Source organism: Ornithorhynchus anatinus, chromosome 20, assembly GCF_004115215.2.
Source record: "Ornithorhynchus anatinus isolate Pmale09 chromosome 20, mOrnAna1.pri.v4, whole genome shotgun sequence".
Lineage (NCBI taxonomy): Eukaryota > Metazoa > Chordata > Mammalia > Monotremata > Ornithorhynchidae > Ornithorhynchus > Ornithorhynchus anatinus.
Window position 1 is genome coordinate 22721954 of NC_041747.1, and position 23693 is coordinate 22745646.

General features: G+C 38.2%; 1 protein-coding gene across 8 annotated transcripts in view; it reads right to left on the reverse strand.

The window, feature by feature from the left end:
- The window catches only part of CNTN5 (contactin 5), a 653229-nt gene extending 642922 nt beyond the window's left edge, over positions 1-10307 (reverse strand). For all 8 annotated transcript variants that reach the window (XM_029048199.2, XM_003430617.4, XM_029048198.2 and 5 more), the window contains exon 1: positions 9834-10307. The gene's annotated coding sequence lies outside the window, so the exon portion shown is untranslated. The remainder of the gene's footprint in view (positions 1-9833) is intronic.
- Between the last annotated feature and the right edge of the window lie 13386 nt (positions 10308-23693).

Sequence of the window (23693 nt, forward strand, 5' to 3'; positions counted from 1 at the left end):
GGAAAAATCAAATTTTAGTACATTTCAGGGAAGTAAATTTTCATTTTGAAATACCTCGTGCAAAATTCTGTCCTTTTATTAATATTTTTGTTAAAAACACTAAAGCAAACTTCAGCAGCTCTCAAAAATTTCCATAGAATCTCTTAAATTTTCCTTGCTTCATTCTGTATTATTTGCAATTTAATTCACATTGCCAAATTTAATCCCCAATCTATTCTGAAAAATAATATTATAAAACACTTCATCTATTTTTTCAAGACAAGAATTCTGCTAGAATCTCACGCTTTAAGAAAAACATTGTAATTTTTTACAAGTACAATTACTGTCTCAGGTGTGAATACTGTCATAACTAAATAAGAGTCTAGAATGTTTAAAGAAATAGAATATATTTTGTTTGGCATTATTTCTGGTATGTCTTTAGATTTACAACCATTAAGCCTCCCTCTCAGGTGCAAATTAATCTGTTTCTGTTAAAATGGTAATATAAATTAACAGTTATCAGATTCCCAAACTGACAAATTATTAGATTATTTCAAGGTTAAAACAAAAATACTACCTGCTAGAGGTACATCCTCATTGCCTACTGAATACCAAGATTAAATTTTTGTCCAAAATGTTTGAAAATGTATTCAAAAGATCTTTGAACCTTAGAATATTTGGAGTACCATCAGTTTTCAGATTAAAAAGAAAATATTTATTTCTGTGTGAAAGTGGAATGAAAATTCTAATCAAGTTCTCAATATTTTGCCAAGTTACTACTGAAGAGCATTCCGAGCTCTAAATTGCTTCGAGTCCTTGGAAGCAAAAGCTTTTATCTGAGTATTTGTATAGCTCCTTTCACCATAGTCCCAAAGGGTTCCCAGAAGGGTGTTATTTTAGCATTCAGAAATATAAATCAGGCCAAAATTGCTGAATTTAAACTCGAAACCTCTCCAAGGTCAAACATATAGAAATCCAGAGAGGATAAAGCATTCAGAATTTGAAAAATTTAGGATGAGAGATTCCTACAGTTTGGATACTCTACAGAAAAGATTTCTTGTCCATACGATATTGAAACCTGGAATATGTATTTGCTGAGTTTTAGCTGAGCACAACTTTATAAATTAAGATTTAAAAAAAAATGTTGCATCAAATCTTGGTAACAGTAATAATGATGATGGTATTTGTTAAGTGCTTACTATGTGCCAAGCACTGTTCTAAGCGCTGAGGTTATCAGGTTGTCTCACAGGTTGTCGCACAGTCTTATCCCCCATTTTACAGATGATGTAACTGAGGTACAAGTAAGTTAAGTGACTTGCCCCAAGTCACAAAACAGACAAGTGGCTTTGAGCCGGAATTACAAGGAATCACAATCTCTGACTCCCAAACCCGTGCTCTTTCCACTGAACCACACTGATTACTAGAACACATCGTGGCTGAGTGGAAACATCACAATCCTGAGAGACAGAAGGACGTAGATTCTTAGCTCCTTCACTTGCCTGCATTGTGACCTTGGACAAGTCACTTCACTGGTCCTCACTTACCTCAACTGTAAAATGAGACTTAAGACTGTGAGCCCCAAGTGGGACACAGACTGTGTCCAAACTGATTAACTTGTATCTACTCCATTGCCTGGTACAGTGTATGGCACATAAGCGCTTAATAAATACCATTAAAAAACCCCCCACAACATTATATCAAGGAAGGTGGATTCATTTTGGCCACCTAGAAAGCTGAGCCTGGCTTTAATATGGCATCCAGCTCCAAGCAAAAGTTCTGCCAATCACTATTATACAGACGTGAGAGTTGGACCTATATTCAGCTTCTGGGCAAGTTTCATTAGCATCACGTATGTGCCATGTCTAAGGAACAGCAAGATGCAGTTTGGGATAATGAGAACCTAGAATACAGCTCAGCCCTAGCAACAATGCCAAGCCCTTTTCAACTCAAGTCTGCTTGGACTATAAAGAGATGACAGTAGGACAGTGAATCAACAGGAGTGTGCACGATGGACATTAAAATCTTGAAACAACTCAAAATGATATTCCTGTTTAAAACTTGGCAGAAAGGCTGTCTGGAAATAATGTTTGTAACCTTTGCAATGTTTCTGTCACAGAATTCTTTAAGCAGACATTTCTTTATTCAAAATGGCATGGATTTTTCTATTTTTCTCTAATTAGAATATTAGGCAATTTCCAAAATTCTGGTAACACCTTAGCCCAACTAATTATAAGTCCCTTTAAAACCAAACAAAAATCTGCATTTCAAATTAAAGTCCACTTAAACCTGATGTCCTACAGTAGCATACTAAAGTCGTGTAAATCATATAAAATTAACAACCCCCTCCCCCGAAAAAAAAAACCACAACTTAGTTTTGGGCTCTTCACTGAGGAGTTATTAATAATAATAATAACAATGTCGGTATTTGTTAAGCACTTACTATGTGCCGAGCACTGTTCTAAGCACTGGGGTAGATACAGGGTAATCAGGTTGTCCCATTTGGGGCTCTCAGTCTTCATCCCCATTTTACAGATGAGGTAACAGGCACAGAGAAGTCATGTGACTTGCCCAAAGTCATACAACTGACAGGTGGTGGAGCAGGGATTAGAACCCATAACCTCTGACTCCTAAGCCTGTGCTCTTTCCTCTGAGCCATGATGCTTCTCTAATAATGTTGGCATTTGTTAAGCGCTTACTATGCTCAGAGCACTGTTCTAAGCGCTGGGGTAGATACAGGGTAATCAGGTTGTCCCACGTGGGGATCACACTGAATTTATTAGTAGCAACAGATTTTAAAGCTGAGAAGGCAGTCTTCCCCAGTGCTTAGAGCAGTGTGTGGTGCATAATAAATACTTAACAAATACCATTAAAAAAAGTTGTCCAAGAGCAGAGTCCCACTCTGCAGTATTATTTAATGAAAACATTTTCGATGCTACTATCCTAAGGCCATTTCCAGTGACATGCCATCATTATTCTCTGTGCGCTATTTTATACAACAATCATTTTAGCTAAATTCACCTTACTTTTGAACCAATGTCTAGCATTAAGAACTCCTCCTTACTGTCCCAATAATGTTTTATAATGTTTTATAATGACTACATGATTATTTTGGGCCATGATTAATTTGGGTGGGACTCGAGTTAATATTTTTGAAAATTCTTTATAAATTCCTAATTTAAAATTTTTCCCCCCACAAGAAATATAATTTTAAAAAGTAATAAAAACTGAGCTTTTGAATTACGGCATTTGAGAATGCCTGTCAAAGCCCTCTACAGGTGGTTGGGCAAGAATGACTGGGCAAAGTCCACCCTTCCCAGGATTCAGTAGCCTCATTACATTGGGTCCTGGGATGGTCAGTAGAGATTTCTATGTACCTCTTTTAGATTATTGCTCAGGTAATGAAAATCTCTTATGAAAATCTCTAGAAAAATGTCAAAAGAAAATTCTCCTTCTACTCTATTTTTGCTTACTTGTTTCAAAGTCAGCTATAATTCTGGAAGGAGTCATCATCCATACTATTTATATATTCTTATTAATAAACCAAGACATAATGCCACTTTAACAATGGAATGGACAGAATCTTGAAATCCAAGGTTTAATTTTGCTCCACCCACTACCCCCTTAAAAAAAAAAAAAGGTTTTAAATCTATGTCTCAGTCTTTTGCATAATATTAACATTGAATTTTTTTTTACTTGCATAAAGATTTGCCACAACCAAAATTTCTCATATAGGAGCAAAGAGAAACAAAGGACATTTCTTCTTGGTGTTTTCATATTCACAGAGCAGTGGAAACAAAAGAGGGAAGGCTGCTTTAGATTATCATGAGGACATTCACTACACTGCCTGAGACGATGGATCACAAAGAAACTTCGGTACTTTTGAGGGAAAGAAAAATGAGTCTGTCCAAATAAATGCACACACGTGCTCTCGCTCTCTCCATATATGTATATATGTATAATTTATAGATATCTCCCCAACCTCCTTGGACATGTACACTCCAAAAACAAATTAAATCTGAGTCATTTTCTGTATCTAGAGGACCTAGAAACAGTCTCATGTATTTTAATATCACTGTTTTTCTTTGTTTCTCACCTCTATTTTGGGTGTCCTAAAATCCAATACCATTTGTCATTTAAAATTCTGAATTCTGTAGTCAAAGACTGAGTGTATTTACTATTTATAGTCCTTAGACTCAATAACAAAAGATAAATATATTATAGGAGAGGAAACACTATGAAATAAACAAAAAAAATTAAAACTTTTTCAGAGCTCTTTGGTACCTAAGGTCTGGGAGAAAGCTTAGTTATTCTTCTCAGGCATCCCTTTAAAGGAGTCTCAAGTGTGATGACTATAAGAGGAGAGAAAGAAGTGAGGTTTATAGATTAAAATGAATTGTTTCCTCACACATCTATTTCCACACGCACAAATTCCCTATGGATGCAGCGCTGGCTTGACTGGAAGCATTTTGGAGGCCAGGGGGAATGGAGGCATTAGAGGATTAATTATCGAATGACATACTTTTTTCCCCCCTCCCCACCAGGTTATAAGAGTCCCTTCAATTCTACAGCTGCACAGTTAATTCAGTAGCCTGATCTGCAACTACTATAGGAATGACAGTTGTATTAGACTGAATTTTCATTTGGTCTCCTGCCCAGACTATACTTTGACTCCTGCACAGTTATCAAGGAAGTTTTCTGCCCCTTCACAGATGCCGTATTAAGAAGTTTGTGACGGGGTAAGATACTAAGTAATGCCTGAAATATTTCTTCTCCCTTTTTCATAACATGCTCAGTTGATTGGTACTTTTTCCCTTAATGACAAAGAAGGGGAAGAATCATGAGAAGCAGCTTCTACACAATGGGGTCTCTTTCTGTGCTCATAATTCACAGAAACAGTGTCTCTAAATGCTGATGATGAAGACATCTTTTGATCCATCCTCAAAAAGGAGCATGTTCATCAATCTGAGCTATGGGATTTATTAAGTACACTGGGATAGATACAAGATAATCAGATCCTGTCTTGATAGGTAGCTTTCTTTTTCACTAAGTTACAGATGATCCTTCCTGATCAAAATTAGAGAAAAAATTAGTAAACTATATCATACAAAATAGATCAATTAAAATAAAATATTTTACAAAAATCAACCACCTGTATAAGGTTCTATCATAAAAAAAAACTATCATTCTCTTCATCTCCTTTCAAGAACACTGATTTTAAAATAGGAAGTTTCATGAAATTCAGTTTTTTGACCATTAGACTTCATTTGATTGACATGATGTTTCCAAACCACATCTAGCAGCAAAACTGCATCATTTTAATTCATCCTCCTGCTGAAGCAGGGTGTATATCAGAGAAACAGAAAATAGTCAAAAGGGATGTCAAGAAAGACCTGGGCCAGTCCCGTGCCTCTAAGACAAATGCGTGCCATTCTTTTCTTAAAAGACTTGGGAGACTGTGGGTCACCATTCTAATGGTCTACCATATTTTTCAAACATTTCCTCCTGATAGTCTACCAAAATCTTCCCCACCTTATTTCAACCATTGTTCTTTTGTTCAACTCTCAGTAAGCATGTAACATAAGCAACCTTCATGTACTTGAAGATAGTCACTGTCATCTTTTAGGTTCTCCTTTTTAGTTTTAGGCTAAACAATCCTGTTCCCTCTTAACTCTTCCTCAGATTCTGTTTATTCTCTGTATCATTTTGGCCACCATTCTCTGGGAAAATCTATCCAAAATATGTGTGACCAAGAAGGATAAAATAATTCAGTGCACGGCAAGGATTCGAGAAGTTATCTAGTACCATTTATGCCATCAAAAGCACAAATAAAATATTTTAAGGGTTTATCCTGAAACTTTCCTCTATTGTTGACAGTGGTCAAAAATACCACGAGAATTTGCAGAAGGATTCATCAGACTTCTGAGCCTTGACCAGATTCCTTGTACTAATCTGGGGCGAAATAAATGCAACATTGGATTCTAAGAAGAAAGTTTTGATGTTCCCACCTAAAGACCAGAATGTTGGAAATATATTTTGAGAACTGGTTTTGCAGAGCAGTTCTATTTCCAGGGACCTGGAAAGAAGAGTCATTATGTTTTGGGCAAATTCAAGTCAAGTTTTGATGGTCAGCACTTAGAAAGGCAAAATTAAGGGAATTACAAATCATGAGACTATGAGCGGAAGGAATACAAGGGGACATATACGGGTGTTTAGTTAGGAATGACACATCAAGAAGAAAATGTGTACAATTCCAAATAATTGTCACTAAATACTCAAAGTAGTAAAGAGAGCACATTTCCATATCAATAAATTGATAAAAATACATTCATTTGTAATATTAGCACAACTTTCACGGTCCACTTTAATCTTTCAAGTAAATACTATGTATGATACAACTGTGAGTCTTAAAACAGCCACGCAATTAACTGCACTACTTATATTTTTATTATTATTCTTATGGAAATTTAAACACTAGTTCTTGAGAAAAGTCAAACTTCATCCCTGAAAAGATAAACTTTTATATATGTGTTCTCTGTGTTTTCTTCAAACAAGCCCCCCTCCCCACAAAAAACAAAACAAAAACCACTTAGGACCAGTGTTTCAAAATTAAAGGGGTGAAAAAAGCATAAGATTTTATTTTTATCTTTAAGGAGTCATAAAGCTTAAGTGTTAAGAAATTTTATTTGTTCCATTATTTTTTTAAAATGCACTAGCCTCTAATGTAGAGTTATTGATCACAAATGCTCAGAAAATACAACTCTGCAGGGATTCTATTGCTTTAAGCTTCCGACCAGGTTCTTTCCTGTTGTAAAGTGCTAAGAAGTTCATGCAACATATTAGTGTAACCTAACAGAGACCAGCTCTAACCTGGTACAATATTGAAAAAAAATATTTTTACTCTAGACATATACCAGCAGGGAACTAACAGCCTATAATAAGAAAACCATGTTTGATAAGCCTGAGGGTTGGTAGCTAAAATGTTAAAGAATAAAATTACTCTTAAATGTTCAGGTACATTTAAAAGCAATGATGGAGAACATGAACATGTAAAGCCTAAGCAATCAAACTAGAGGAAGAGAAGAAGAAATTATTCAAGGAATGCAAAGGAATCAACATCTGGATTAAAAAAAAATAATAATGTTTGCTACAAGCCATTTCAGCACTGAAGCAAACAGTCAAAAATTCAGACAGCAATATAGTCTTGATTCACTCTCTGATGAAGATAATTGAAGATCTCCTGCAAAACAATTATTTTTCTTGTCTATATAAACCTGATCCTGCCAGCTAATTTCAATGCTCTTTTTACTTTCCAAAGGGTGTGTGTTTCTTTTTTAATGAGACCACATTTTTGAAATTCTTTCACCAATTCAAGCTAAAAGAACTCAATATTGACTTCTGAAAGCAACACACAATTTCTACCTTACTCCACCTACAGAAAACTCTCTAGCATATTCTGATAGTCTGGTGCCTAGCTCTAAATCAACTTTTAATCCCTTCCAATATTATCAACATTAACTTTGTAGATCACTATTTTGTAGACTGTTGTCTAAAAACAGATATTTTCTGAAATCCACATTCAGCTACACCAGTCCTCCTCTAGCAGTTTGCCATAGTACAGCAGAGTCAGGGAATGGCAACAAATTTTCTATGTGTGAGCCATCTTTTATGTGAGATTTTCATAGAAGTTATAAATATAGAATATATATATATATATACTTCAAATGTTGCCCAGTCTTAGGGTGGCTAGTGACCTCTTAACAGGTGAAACTTGGCTTACCTTAAATATCAGCTACTCAATCCATTCTTTAAAATTCCACAAGTATAGATTTTCAGTTTCCTAGCTTATAACAAATCATAAACTCTCTTGGCCAGAAGCAATCTTATTTGCCATGCAATTTCCTTCCAGTCAATGAAGGCTAGTGGGTTCTCTACTATCAATGGCTCTAACTTTCCATTTATCTCTTGTGTTATAATGGTCAAAGCCAAGTGAGTATGCATCTCTATCTAGTCAAGCTCAGTGGAATGCTCAGATCATCATCTATAGTGATTTAAAACATTTTTTAGGGAGATATTTAAATTTTCAAATTTTTTTCCAAGTAATATTTCTTATGAATCTTCTCATTGACCCTGGGTATCGGATTCAGCTTTTTGAACATAAAAAAAATTCTCCCTCACCCCACATTCATTTCTTCAACTTTTTCATTTTTTTATAATTTAGTCCCCTTTCCCCACCCTTGCACTCGCTTGGCACCTTTACATTTCTTTACAGAAATGTAATCAGAAATGTATACACGCATGCATGCACATACACATCTATACTTTGTGCCTGTCTATCCACACAACTACCCACAAACCCACATTCATGCAATTCACATCGTTACTTCAACTTAGTCTTTGTTTACAATCACTGTTATTCTTTTAATAATTTTGTTCTCATTATTACTCAATAAAACCTTCACAGTAGTTTCTTCTCAAAGTAAACACATTCCTTTCAAGTTTTTGAAAGACACAAGTCCCCCCAGAAGATAAAAGTACAGTTTTATAGAGCAATCACACTGCAGAAGAAACACATGTAAGAATTAAATTTACTACAGATCCTTTCATAACATTTTAAAATCATGACCTAATCATTGTTAATTCCTTTGGTATTCAGGTTAATAATGTTAATCATGATGAACTCATTTAGTATTAATGTGGATGTCATAAGAATTTTTAGAGGATTTCTGCCATAACTCTGTAGTAATTAATTACACCTCCACCAATTTAAAAATGTCACCAAATTTTAAATGTCTACATTTAACTTCAGCTATTGGAACCTTAATGAACATATATTTTCCAAAGCCAAGTGTTTTTTCTTCAATAGAAAAAGGGACTTAGCCTGAAAACAAGGAACTCCGGAAATTGGTTATTTAATAAATACTCACAAAAAGAGTAAACATACTAAGTGTTCCACATAAAATATCTTGGAGTTTATATCAACTGTTGTAACTTCTTTTCAAACAACATTAGAATATTTATATCCTCTGTGTTAAGGGGGTGGAAAATTATTCTAATTTTATCCATGTCTAATGGATCATTCTTTTTGGAGATAAAAATCTATAAATCACACAAATTACAGAATGGCACACAGTAGGAATATTTATCAATCCATTTTAAAGGACGCCCATAGACATTCAGCTGAGGCTACTAACCCATTCTCTTCATCTTCAGAGGAAAAAACAGGTCAGCTCAATATAATTTTATAGGCTTTCATACTCTATCAGCTGCAGATATAAGCTTCAGGGACAGTATTATTAGCATTCAAAATGTTTTTTCTAATTATTCTAAACTTCAGTATAACTCATCTTCTAGTCTCTCTCTGCTGCCTTTTAACAAATAAATATTACTGTCAGACCCCACAGTTAATTCTTCTGTCCTTTAACCTAATCTATAAAATCCCTCAATCGCAAGACAGACATTCAGTTTAGCAAACTGCATTCTCTTTTCAGATGTTTATTTACTGTTAGGGATGGTTCTTGATGTACTGGCATCGTTCTTTTCCCTGGCTCATTTTCTGAAATTATCATTTTTTCCCCCCTTTCCTCAGTGAAATTCGGGAGGAGTACACAGGTTACGTTCACTACTGATTTAACTTTTCTGATCTAAAATTACAGTGGAGGAGGAGAAAAAAAAGAAACATGTACCATTTTGTCTTCATCCTACAATTTTTACATTCTCAAAACATGGTAGTTGAGGAAATCTTTGCAGGCTGATTCTTGAGCTACTGTGGTAAATATTTTCAGATGCAGCCGAGATCTAGAAGTACGACAAAAATCACAAATCGGTCCCAGGGTAAAGGAATGCCAGTCACTTACCGATGATGTGACAGAATCTCTTTCTGTCTTCCTCTGTGACTCTCAGGTTCGGGCTCCCATCCTCCTTACAGCCTTTGATAGTTCAAATGTAGCAGTTCCTTCTGTTGCTCATCTGACTAGGGAAGAGGAGAATTGCGGAGTTTTTAACCATCCAGAGGGAACCCTCCAGATTGCACTGTCTCTCACTGATGAAAGGATGCAGGTATTGCACCCTTCCAACCCGGAGCTTTAATAGCACTTTGGCTGATGGTTTCTCGCAGTTTATGCTTCCCCCACTCTGTATTTCATTATATTTGGAAATAGGTGAGGCATCTCCTCTGGTTGGTGTTTTTTTGTAACAAAAATTTCTCATCCAATACGTTCTCGCTTCCCTATCGCTCTCCGTCTCTGACTGGCTGTGTCCTCCTTCCGAGGTCTGGGTGGAACAGCGTGTATGAATGTGTGTGCGTGTGTGTGTCAATGTGTGTGTCTTGCTCTCCCCAGCTCTCTCTCTCTCTCTCTCACAGAGCGCCTCACTGCCTCTTGGTGAAAAGGTTCATTTAGCATGTCCCCAGGCTTAAAGGACTGCTTGCCTGAAGAAGGGTCTTTGCATGTTTCCCTGTTTGTCTCAATAGTTAACTATTTTTCTCCTCCTCCCCTCCACTAAGAAGGAAGTTTTTGTTATTTGGCTTTTTTTCCCCTTCCCTGCTTTTCCCTCCAGACTCTAAGTTTTCTGAGCAAAATCTTATATGATGGCTGCATGCTAGACCTCCTGCAAACACTTTTCTACCCCTGCTTACCTGCTGCTGTTTCCCTTCTATCTATGAATTCTGCTGCTTAGACCTCAGATCCAAACCTCAGAGGACTTACTGGGTTCTGTCTACTCCTGCCAGAACACTTTTTGCCACTTTTGCATTCTTTATCTTTATTTTAAAACACTTCTCTTTGTATTAAAAAGAATAATCCCAGCGACTCTTATCTGCAGACCACTCGACTGGATGTGTTTTTCCTTCCTCCTTGCTTTTTTCATGTTATTTCTCCTGAAGCCAAAGAAACAGTAGGCTTAGGCTCTTTCTGAATTTTTATATCACGATGGCTGTAATTGGAAAAATAACACAGGTAGTAAATCCAACAGATGGCAGCTTTAGTGCCATTGTTTCTGGCAGGCCTCCCTATACTTTTCCTCTCTTGGTCTTTGATTCATTCTCTAATTCTCTTGATCCATCTGATTTTAATTAAATAATAGTTAAATAAATTACATTGCCTCTCTTTTCACTATATTTCTCATATGGCTAATGTGGTATGGGTAGTTAACTGGAAAGCAATATTATTGAATGCTTTCTATTTATATCTGACTTCTCAAGTCGAGCTTTTTATTTTGCCGCATATGTGTACTACTCAGGTCTGTCTGCAAGAACACAGTCCTTATTTTTCTGGCTCACTTCATATCTGTTTGGGGGTCTGAGTGGCTCTAATTGGCTCAGGAAGAACCAAGTAGAGATGGTAACTCGTAGGCTTCTACCATCAGGACTATATTCTTTCGCTCGCAGCTTTTCTCTTAATTAAAATTAGTCTCTCCTAAGTTATTTTCCTTCTTCTCACTCATCCATATAGGCAGTACAAACTCCCAGTATGTGCATTAATGGCTACCCTCAGGATGTACACTGATTTTAATCCCTCTTACTCCATGACAAAGACAATTTTCTACTTTCTACTTAATGCTTCTCTACCCTTCCATACTTTTTATTTTCTTTTTGCCTCTTTCTAGTAATTGGGTTATTTCCTTTATGTGTTAACTGAGTGATTGTTGACTAGATTCCACTTTCAGCTTTTCCCAGCTTCACTGATTTTACTTAGTGATTTCTGCTCAGGCAGACTCTGGTGCCCATGAGGAAATCCCCAATCTTCTATAGGGTGTTTGAAGTCTTTTGTGATAAATTCAGAAGTATCAGATCATTTAAAAACGTTTTATTCTTATTTCCATGGCATTTTTCTTTTGGCCTTGAATAGCAGTCTAATGAATACTTTTTGCTAGAGATGACTTTCTGGGGTCTGCTGCAGAAGTGCATCTGTTTGTATTTCCATTCTCCATTCTATACATGCTGATGTAATACCCCATAAACTATGAGTTTTGATTATAGGAATTTTCAGTGGACCTCAATGAATGTCTCACTTCTCAAAACAAAAATATTTTATTAAAAAGGACGCCTTTGTTTCTGTCATTTATTTGAAAATTCCTAGGTTTATTTTGCATGTGAAACAACGTTGGCAACTTTATATCTGGATTTGTTAGGTACAGCAAAGAGGTTGACATCTTGGTCTTAGGACAGCTAAACAGTTTGGAGGTGTGAGGGGACAAGGAGGGAGAGAAATAGGAAGAAGAGTGAGAAAGAAGAAAAAGAGAAAAAGGATGAAAAGAGAGGGGGGGGGGAACTTGGTTAATTGACATGTTACAGCCTCTCTATCATCTTAATTCTTAGGCCATCATCCGGTCATCACTTTTGGTGTTACTAGATTACATGCCAGCATTTAATCAAGAGCCAGAAATAGTGACTACATTAATTCTGATCCCATGCATAACTCATGAAGTTCCATTTCTCAATATTTCTAGAGTCACTAGTAAAACCAAAAAAAACCCCTCTTGCCTAATAAAATTGGTCTCTTACACCTTAAGGATAACCTAGAATTGTTAACGAAGCATCTATTTTTAGTGATGTTTATATATAAAGAGATGAGCATGGATGAAATGAAGATAGATTTGATTTTCTGTTCCCCTGAAAAATCCCCAAGTTCCAGGTTACAATAGCTACATCAGGCTACACATAATATTATTCCTTTCATCTTCACAGAACAAATTTATCTTACTAGAATATCCTTGAGAATGTCAGACATCACACAAATGACAGTAAACAGCACATATCTCTTTAAAGATAATCCTTATTCAAAGGTTACTTGCTTGCTGTTTTTCACCCAGTGAGTGACATTCAGGTGCTTCCCAGCTTGTCCCCTACCTTAATTATAGAATGTGTACAGTTAAACCACAAATATGCATTGTATTGAAAAATGGGTCCCGGCCAATGGGGTCAATCTCTCTCCATTATGATTATAGACTTCAACCTAGCTGTCATTTTGCTTATCTGAGCTGGTCCGCTAACCATCTCTGTGCAAATGTTTTCATCTCTTTATCTCTGGGTCCCCAGTGGTAAGCAAACAGATGCAGCACATCTGTAGCATCTGAGTTCCACTCTGTGCTTTTGTCTTCTATAGGCTACTTCCTCGCCCATTTCCTCTCCCTCTCGCATTTGATCTCAATCACACGCAACGCTATATTCTGTAGCCGGAGATAGGACAGATCTTCAGCAGCTCTTCTCACTGGGACCTGTTGTTATTAGTTTCCCTTCACCGAGTCTTCCTGTTATCCATTATACTGTGACTGTAGGCAGGGCTCAATTTGAATTGGGTAGGAGACAGTTCTAGTAATTGAAATAATATCAATCAACATTCCTGGCTCACCTGCCTTTCCGGCAGGGATTACATTCAACAGTTAACTTGCCTTCTCTATTCTGTTAGTTATTCCTAAGAATGGTGAATTTCTAAGTGCTTAAGTGCTGACAAAATGAGAGATAAATGAAATACAGCAGTGTCATTACAGCAAAGTTTCATCAGCATTCTGTTTTAGGGGGATTAGAATATTTGACAAATCAGGATCTATGATCCTGTGGTAACACAAGTTTAGATGTTTAAACTGAATACTGAATCAATAAAATACCCTGCTAAGTACTTTGGGGGAGGTTGGAAAGTCAGTGAGACACATTAACATCAAAATGTTTGTCCTTACATTCTAAACACCAAGTACCTTGTACATACAAAAGAAAAGTAAAGATTTTAAAATAAAGGATATACTTGAATTGAGGACACCATTATTTTCATTTTGGGGTTACGCAGGACATTAATCCTAGTACTTATGGTACAGCTGTCCTAAGAAAGCAGAAATAAATCTGTCTAAAATTAAGGTTGGTAACATACTGACTTCATTAAACAGCTGCAACAGTAACAACCTATTTTGTTAATGTCTTGATAACATCTGTAATGATCAAAACTATTGGAATTTAAAGGGAGGCCACTGAATTCTACCGCTGTGATCACGGTTACCACAGTAAGCTTACATACTCCTACTAAAAGGAATTGATCTCTTGGCGTGGCCGACCAAAGGGGGTGCTTTAGAGGTTGCCCACTTTGACATCAGTTACTGACAAAAGTGAATCCATCAAAGTGACTGTTGGCATAACAGTGACTTAAATCCCCTGACTGCTCTACTAAATTCTTATGCACTGAAGAATGCCTTCAATTCCCATTAACCTGGGAGTAAAAGTAAATAGCAGTTAACTTTCTCCAGGTTTTTTCTTAAGATAAGCACCTGCATTTTTTTCTTATAATGCATTTGATACTGATTTGCAGGTTAATATGTGAATTCATCCTTTCCCAAGCCTCCAGTTTATACTTCTTTATATAACTGGGGGACCATCAAGACTATATAGCCTACAGAGTTGTATCAACACCTCAACAGGTATAGAAACACCATCCCCTTCAGAGATGTGACCTTCCAGTCTCCTGACACAGAGAGTGTGACATCTTGAAGTTTCAGAGATCTATATAGTCAATGCAAATGTCACTGTGATGACAACCATATACAGCACGGTGGTGTAGAGGATAGAGAATGGGCCTGTGAGTCACAAAGTCATAGGTTCTAATCCCAGCTCCTCCACCTGTCTGCTGTGTGACCTTGGGCAAGTGATTTCACTTTTCTAGGCCTCAATTGCCTCATCTATGGAGATTGAAACTGAGATCCCCATGTGGGAGAGGGACTGTGTCCAACTTGGTTTACTTCTATCCACCCCAGTGCTTAGTACAGTGCTTTGCACATAATACGCACTTAAATACCACAATCATTATTATACACATGTGGAGTAGCTGGTTTTTATAGTAGGTGTCTTGAAAATACAGGGATCCTTCCCCACCTTCTGCTCTTTCCTCATTTTCTGGCTACCTCGATTCCCCAAATCCATCAATTTTGAGCACTTACTGTGAGAAGAACACTGTACTAAGCATTTGGAAGACATATTCCCTGCCCACAAGAAACACACAGGTCTAGAAGATCTGTTAGAATCCAGAGGAACTGTTAGAAAGACCATTCAATCAACATGTTATAGGAGAATGTACTGCTTTATGTCTTGCAGAAACACTCGAACTACTTTTAGCATATTATGCCCCTCAGGGTTCTACAGAATGACACGTTTAAAACAGGTTCCTTTTAGCTCCACTATTAATGCTATTTTTGATTTATTTTATTGGGGAAAGAAGAGGATTAGAGATTCCATATGGTAGGTGAGGATGAGGCAGTGTGTGGGAGAAAAAGGAAAAGCACAAACGTTCTTGAAAGTAGCGGCATTGCTCCTTGACCTATTTCTTTTCCCAGTTTGAACTGGGGATTAGACACTCCCAAGTTAAGGAGACTAGATCACAAAGAGCTTAGAGTCAAACAGAATTGTAGCCTCAGAGAATGTGATCAGAAGTAGGTGGTGGAGGGGTGATTAAGTTTGGAGGGAGTGGGGAGGGGAGAGAGAGAGAGAGAGAGAGAGAGAGAGAGAGAGAGAAAGTGAGAGGAAAGAGGAAGGAAAGAGAGAAAGACAGGAGAGGGAGAAATAATAGACATTTAATAAATTCTAGACTGTAAGCTCACTATGAGCAGGGAATGAGTGATATTGTACTCTTCCAAGCACAAAGTACAGTGTACTGCACAAAGTGCTCAATAAATGACTGAGTGTTTGATTAATAAATACTCAAAATGATAATGGGAGAGAATAAATAACACAGAGATGGAGAGCCCGGGCTGTTTCCACTAAGCCACAATGCTTCTCTGTACAGTACTGTGTAGTACAATAGTAGTATTGTGGTACAGTGCCATGCACATGGTAACTCAATAAGTACCCCTCATGGATTGACTGCCCAGCAGGATAAAGAGGAACCCTGGTTAGATAATCAATCAGTGGTGTTTACTGAGTGTTTACTGAGTGTGCAGACCTCAGTTATAAGCAACTGGACGAGTACCAGCAAGTAGACAATTTCTGCAGGGATCTAGAATCTGATGGGAAGGTAAGTGGGGGGCTTAAGTAGAAGAACTATCTGCCATTTGATAGTCTCCTTAAAAAATATGAAATCTACTTCAGGTGGTCTGATATATTTCCCCCAGTTGGAAGTTTCCCAACAAATGGGTGGCCTTGGGCAGGAGAAAGAATGCTTAATAAAAATGGAGGCCCCAGAGAATTACATTTCCTCTTCCAATCATCCCCATGCTGGCCTTGTTTTCCATCATCTTTACCCATGTTTAATTGGTATGTTCATCAGTGTTATTTATTTCATGCTTACTTTGTGCAGAGCACTACACTCACCATTTGTGAGAAAGCATGCAAAACACTTGGTAGACAGGACAATTCCTGCCCTGAAGGAAAATGTACTGAATCGGGGGAGATGAACATTTAAAAAAAAAAAATAGTTAAGTCAGTGAACATTAGGACGCATACATAAGTGCTGAGGGAGTGGAGTGTTTATTGGGTGGCACTAAGTGCATAGGTAAGGTAAGAAAGAGGGAAAATAATGTGAGAGGGGTGGGGGTGGGGTTAGTGTTTTCAGGGAAGACTTTCTGGAGGAGAGATGATTTTAGTAGGAATTTGAAAAAGGGGAAGAGTGGTGGTCTGTTAGATGAGATTGTGGGAGAGTTCCAGGCAGGAGGGAGGTGGAGACAAGGGACATTTGGGTAAGTTTGGGTATTTGTACCAGGCATCGTACTAAGTGCTGGCGCAGATGCAAGCTCATCAGGTTGGAAACAGTCCCTGTTCCACATGGGGCATCTAGAATACCCATTTTCCAGATGAGGTAACTGAGGCACAAATGTGAAGTGACAATAATAATGGTATCTGTTACGTACTTACTATGTACCAAGCTCTATCATAAGCACTGGGGTAGATACAAGTAAAACAGGTTGGACATAGTCCCCTGTCCCATACAGGGCTCACACTCTTAATCCCCATTTTACAGATAAGGTAGCTGAGGCTGAGAAGTTAAGTGACTTGCCCAAAGTCACACAGCTGACAAGTGGAAGAGCCGGCATTAGAACCCAAACCCTTGCTCTTTCCACTAAGTGACGTTGCCCAAATCTACCCTTTCCTTTCCAAATAGCTCCCATTCTGATTCAAGCTTTAATCGTATCACAGGTAGACTCCCTTCCCCAGACTCTCCCCACTCTAATCTATATTTCAGGCTGCTGCAGGGATAACCGCCTTGGAGTTCCACTCAAGACCCTCTGCTGGCTCCCTGGGTCATTTTACAAACAAAAATGCCTCACACTTGGCATAAAGCCTTAGAGTTTGATTTTACATATCAACTCTCTTCACTGGCTAGTCTCCATATTGTTCTCTTCACTCCTCTCAGTTCAACCTTTTTACTGTACTTAGTCTTGCATCTCATCTGTCCACTCACCCACACTGCTGCCCCAGCCCAGAACTTCCTCCCTCCCCAAATCCAACAGATTAGGATACTCATTACATTCAATGCCCTCTTAAAATCCCACTCTCCAACAAGCCTTCCTTGATTACTATCAGCACCCCAACTCAAACCCACCAATCAACTCCAAGACATACACTTATATCATCATTCAAATGATATTTATTAAACAATTACTGTGTACAGAGCACTGTATTAAGCACTTGGGAGAGTACAGAGAACAGAGTTGATAGAAATATTCCCTGCCCACAGCCAGAGTCTGAAGGGGGAGAGAGACCTTTAAATAAAGGCATTTTTCTGTCTCCTGCCCTAATTGTAAACTGGTCAACGTATGCCTTCCTTTGTTGTATTCTACTGAGCAATTGATATGGGACTTTTTACTCACGAGGGGCACGTATAAAGCACCATCAGTAATGATGATACTAGCAATACGGATGAGACCGGTCCCTTCATATTCCCAGGTAAATCTGATTCAGTCACTGGGCTGCAGAGGAGTCATTTCCACCAACGTTACAGCATCCCCAGACAGGAGATCTTCTACCTGTCTTTTGCTTCCTTCAAGTAGGTCCCTTTAAAAGCCAGTTCCTGATAACTTGGAAGAACTTCTTCATCTTCCCAAATAGAGTTCTCTGTCTTATCCCTTTTTCTGGAGTTGCCACCCTGGGATCCACCTCTGACCAATGACCTGCATTTCTGTACCCCTAAAAAATAGGTCGGTGGACCCCGCTCCTTTACTCAGATACCGGTAGGCAAATAAGTGTTTTTGTTTGAGGACCAGAGCAGACGTGCAAGCTAGATGATTCAGTTGAGTCACTAGGTGGCAGCAAGAACTCCTTAACAGCCCACCTGTTAAACTTGGTACAAAATAGTTAAGTAATCTTTACTAATAAAATATTCAACTAGAGACTACAGCCACTTAGCAAACACACATACGAACGAGCATGTTAAATGGTTAAAAAGGTCTGCTTGGAATGCATACCCGAACGAACTTGGCCTAGAATAGTCTACCTGAATTCAACAGTGGATTCTGGAGGCTTCACTTGAACACTGCCTAGAACTGTAGCCCACAATCAGAATGGGTCTTTGTAGTTTAATTAGTTGCATCTACAGGGATTGTTTTACCACAAATGTGTTTCATTTTCTGGTAAAAAATAGTATTCATAATTATTTCAGGCAAGGAACATTAAATAAATTAAACTCCAGGCTATTATTTTAACACTATTGCACAGAACCAAAATATCATGAGATGTCAAAGAAAAAAACTTAACAGCATAGACATACTTAAAAAAAAAAGTCATCCTGGATGAGACTAATGGGGAATCCAATTCAATTTTGTCTCCAGAAGTGACAACAAGGGACAATGAAAGGGAACAAAGTAACGGTCGCCCTCTTTGCCATCCAACTGCCCTGGCAGAGAAGTATCTTCTCACAGCCCCAGTTTTCCCTATATAACAATCCATTATATTTTGTCTTAATCGTCTTTGAACTTATTATTTTTGCCTCCCTGCTTCCTGGGGTAACAAATACCAAATATATATCACCTAACATGCCAAAAAAAAATGTTTGGGGGGTATTTTTCTTTGGTCCCAAATCTAACCATGTTACAGTGGGCAGCCTCAGTCCAGATGTTTAAGGATTTAGGGACAACAATCCTGTATTTGTCCTGTCCCTAGATGTACTGATTCTCAGAACTTTAATGTCTATTGGCCTAGTCTTCTGCTTCACATACTGAATATACCCAGTGACACTTCAACTGAGAAGTGCAATCTTTATGGGACATACCAATGTTAAAATCTGAATTTCCACCTGTGAAAGTAATGCAGACATGTGCACATGCATGCCACACACGTGCGTGGACACATACACGGACACACACACACACACACAATGTCAGTTGCCTTGACTGATGAGCAATCAAGTCTTATTTTCCCCCCAACCCCATCTTCTTTCAATATTTCTTTAGATTTTGGCATTGTCTTTACCCCTTTGGTGTTTTATTTCTCCTTTTTCTGTTTCTTCCTTGTTTGTCTGCTTTGGTTCTAGTTTGAAAACCACTTATTCATTATTTTAAGGTGGCCAGATTTCAATGTGGAACATAAAAAGGCTGCTCTAACCATCTCACCCCTCTTCTGCTTCTGGGGACAAATAGCTTGCTTCTCTCAACTATGGTACATGATGTGTCCCTACCTTCTAAATCACCTGGGGAAAATGGGGCAGGCCATTATTCCCCACTCCTCAAGAAACTCCAGCAGTTGTCCATCCACCTCCACATCCAACAAAAACTCCTCAAAATTGGCACTCAATCACCTTGCTCATTCCTACCACAACTCGCTACTCTCCTTCCCAGCCAGCACACTACTCTATGATGCTAACCTTCTCACTTTACCTCCATCTTGTCTATTTTGCTGCCGACCCCTCGCCCTCATCCTCCTTCTGGCCTGGAACACCCTCCTTCCTCAAATCCAAACAAAGTCTTATTAAAAGCACGTCCTCCAAGAGGCCTTCCGTGACTAAGCCCTCCTTTCCTCTTCTCCCACTCCCTTCCGCCTCACCCTGACTTGCTCCCTTTGTTCATCCCCCCCGCCCCAGTCTCACAGTACTTATGTACATATCTGTAATTTATTAATATTAATGTCTGTCTCCCCCATCTAGACAATAAGGTCATTGTGGGCAGGGAAAGTGTAGAATTGTTATACTGTACTCTCCCTAGCGCTTAGTACAGTGCTCTGCATAGTAGTGTTGCTCAGTGGAAAGAGGCCAGGCCTGGGCAACAGAGGTCATGGGTTCTAATCCCAGCTCTGCCCCTTGTCAGCTGTGACTTTGGGCAAGTCACTTAACTTCACTGTGACTCAGTTAACTCATCTGGAAAATGGGGATTAAGACTGTGAGTCCCATATGGGACAACCTGATCATCTTGTAACGCTCCCCTCAGCACTTAGAACAGTGCTTTGCACATAGTGAGCACTTAATAAATATTATTATTATTAATAAATACAATTGGATGAATGAATAAAAATAAGAGTAGTAATAATGATGCTTATTAAGTGCTTGCTTCATGCTAACCACTGAACTAAGCACTGGGGCAGAGACAATTAGAACATACACACTCTTTGCCTACATAGGGCTCAGGGGGAAGGAGAGCAGGTATTTAACCCCCATTTTACTGATGAGTAAACTGAGGTATAGAGAAGCTAAGTGATGCTTTCAAGGACATAGCCGGTAAATGGTGGAGCCGGAATTAGAACCCAAGGTTCCTGACTTCCTGTCCTGTTCTCTTTCCATTAGGTTGTGATGCTTCTCAAAATAAAGGACAATCCACTGCATTTGGGATGTATGACAATGTTACATTATTTAAACATTCTTGAGCTCTCTAGAGTAAAGTGAATGAATAAACAGAAGGATGAATGAACTACGTTGGTTACAAATTAACCATATGATAAAAAAACTAAATAGCATTTATGAAGAGATTGATAATGTCACTTCTGGCATGATGAACACAGAATGTATAAAAAATGCCTGGTTTTCTTGCACAAGTTGACTAAATTTATTCTTTGCTTAAAATAGTCTGGAGTCACACTGCACAGCAGAGTACATTGTATTCGTCAGTGACTCCAGTGTATTGCTTCCATAATACAGAATTCCAACACACTGAGACTTCGAACTGCTCTTAGGTATACAGTTTTCAGTATATATGTTCCCTAATGATGCATTTTCCTACTGAATTTTAACATTAAATGCTGTTACAGTCAGACAAGATTCCATTTTGTTGTTCCATATGAATCTGCCATCAATCACTCCTTTATCCAGTTTGCTCTGTTTTTAAGTCAAGAAAAGCATTTTCCTAACTGTTCCTACAGTTAGTACAATTAGCATTTTCCTAACCTTTCTACATTATCTCAGTCAGTATCTTAAGGATCTCAACAAACTCTACCAAAAGAACATTAGGAATGACAATATTTGATTCATCTTTGTTTTTCACTTTTTAAATCTCATGATATGACATCTATATGGCTATATAAAATTTATGTCAAATTGAATGCAAAAAAAACCCCTTGGAATACAGATTTGGATTGGCTTTTTCTGTACAAATATTTAATATATTTTCCTTGCTTGAGGAGGACGAATGAAACCTAAACCCATTAAACAGGAGTGTCTTTTTCAATCAGTGGTATTTGAGCCTTTACAGTGTGCAGAGCACTATTCTAAATGCTTGTGAGAGTACAATATAACAATAACAAATCTCAGCACCATGAAATAGGTCTGATTATGCTTACTAATAGTTCTCTGAGAAGGAAGGACATTTCATTCTTTGAGTGAAATTAATAATAATAATGATTATGGTACTTGCAAGTGAATCAAGTTGGACGTAGTCTCTGTCCCTCACAGGGCTCGGAGTTTTAATCCCCATTTTACAGATAGGTAACTGAAGCTGGTAGAAGTGAAGTGACTTGCTCAAGGCCACACAGCAGGCAGGTGGCGGAGCCAAAATTAGAATCAATGACCTTGTGACTCCTCCCAGGTCCATGCTCTACCCACTATGCCATCTTACTTCCCATATAACAGTATTAATAATAATGATGGTCTTTGTTAAGTGCTTACCATATACCAGGCAATGTACTAAGAGCTGAGTTCAATACAAGCAAACCAAGTTGTACACAGTCCCTGTCCTATGTGGGGCTCACAGTCTCAATCCCCATTTTACAGATGAGGAAACAGAGGGACAGAAAAGTGAAATGACTTGTTCAGCGTCACACAGTCGACATATGGCGGAGCCAAATTAGAACCCAAGACCTTCAGACTCCCAGGCCCATGCTCTATCCCCTATTTCATGATCCTGAACCACCATCTCTCAAATTCATTGTTCATGATTATGGGATTTACTAAGCACTTGTTATGTGCCAAAGCACTGGAGCAAATGAGATATAAAATATGGGGAGAATGATTGGAGCAGAATCACTTTATTGGAGTACACGTTCTCAGAGGAAATTCTCTACAGCACACTGAACTCTGGGTAACGAGCAAAACTGAAGCTGATTGAAGAAATGATGGCAACCAAAGGGACTGAAAGATGGGGTTCTCAAAACGTGACAGGCCTACAGGCAATGGATATGGTCATCATCCAAAATAAATCAACATCTAGCTTCAGGGTGAAAGGGATTGATGAATTCTTGTCATTTTCCATCCATCCTCATCAGTAAATACAGAATAAAGGTTGTCAGGAGCAGTAGCAACTGAAGGGCTGCAGATGCAGGAGACAATGTCTCGGAGCTCCCTGATCTCAGCACCCTGGTAGCTGGGTTCTTATCCTGGCTCTGCCACCTGCCTGCTGTGTGACCTTGATCGAGTCACTTCACTTCTCTTTGCTTCAGTTCCCTCATCTATAAATCAGGGATTAAGACTGAGCCCTCTGTGGGACAGGGACTGTGTCCAACCTGATTACCTTCTATCTATCCCAGCATTTAGTACAGAGTCTGGCATACAGTATGCACATAAATACCACTTTTTAAAAAGTGTACTTCACCATATGGGTACACAATAAATACTATTTTTATCAATGGGATTTATTGAGCACTTTGTGTGTGTGTGTGTGCGCACATGTAAGCGCTTGGGTGTGTACAATGTAAATTATTTATATTAACATTTGTCTCCCGCTCTAGTCTGTAAAGCTCATTATGGGCAGGAAATTGTATTGTACTGTACTTTCCCAACTGCTTAGCACAGTGCACTGTATAAAGTGAGTGCTCAATCGATAGAGTACATAAGGTTAGTTATAGGAGTTTACAAACTAGAAGATGTTAGATTTGATCATGCTAGATTCTATTAGCATCCCATGAGATTCCATCTAGGATACAGGCAGAATCCCATAATTATTTTCCACCTGCCATTAGGTCTGACCTATGCAGCTGAAACAGACAATCTATCTTTGGAAGAACACAGAGCTGGTTTTCAACTTGATGCCCAGGGTGCTCCCACAGCTGGTAGCATATTGATTACATACAGCATGTCAATACCATATTCATAATTCATTATGCTCAGTGTATATTTATATTACTACCTTAGATTTATATGATGCAAAGAGAAAAATAATTCATCCTGATTAAATAAATGCCATTTCATTCATTTTTTCTGGAAAGGGAATCCAGCAAATATTAGTCAGTCCTAAATCTAATTTTTTTTCTAATGCCAATCCTGAATCTAGCTAGATTGGCATTTTAAAACAGCAAAGTGTGGCCTGGATTTCGGGCTCTCTCTACAATAGCCTACCCTAGGAGAGTTTTCAATCTAATGACAGAGGTAAGCAAATATGACAGTCATTATATA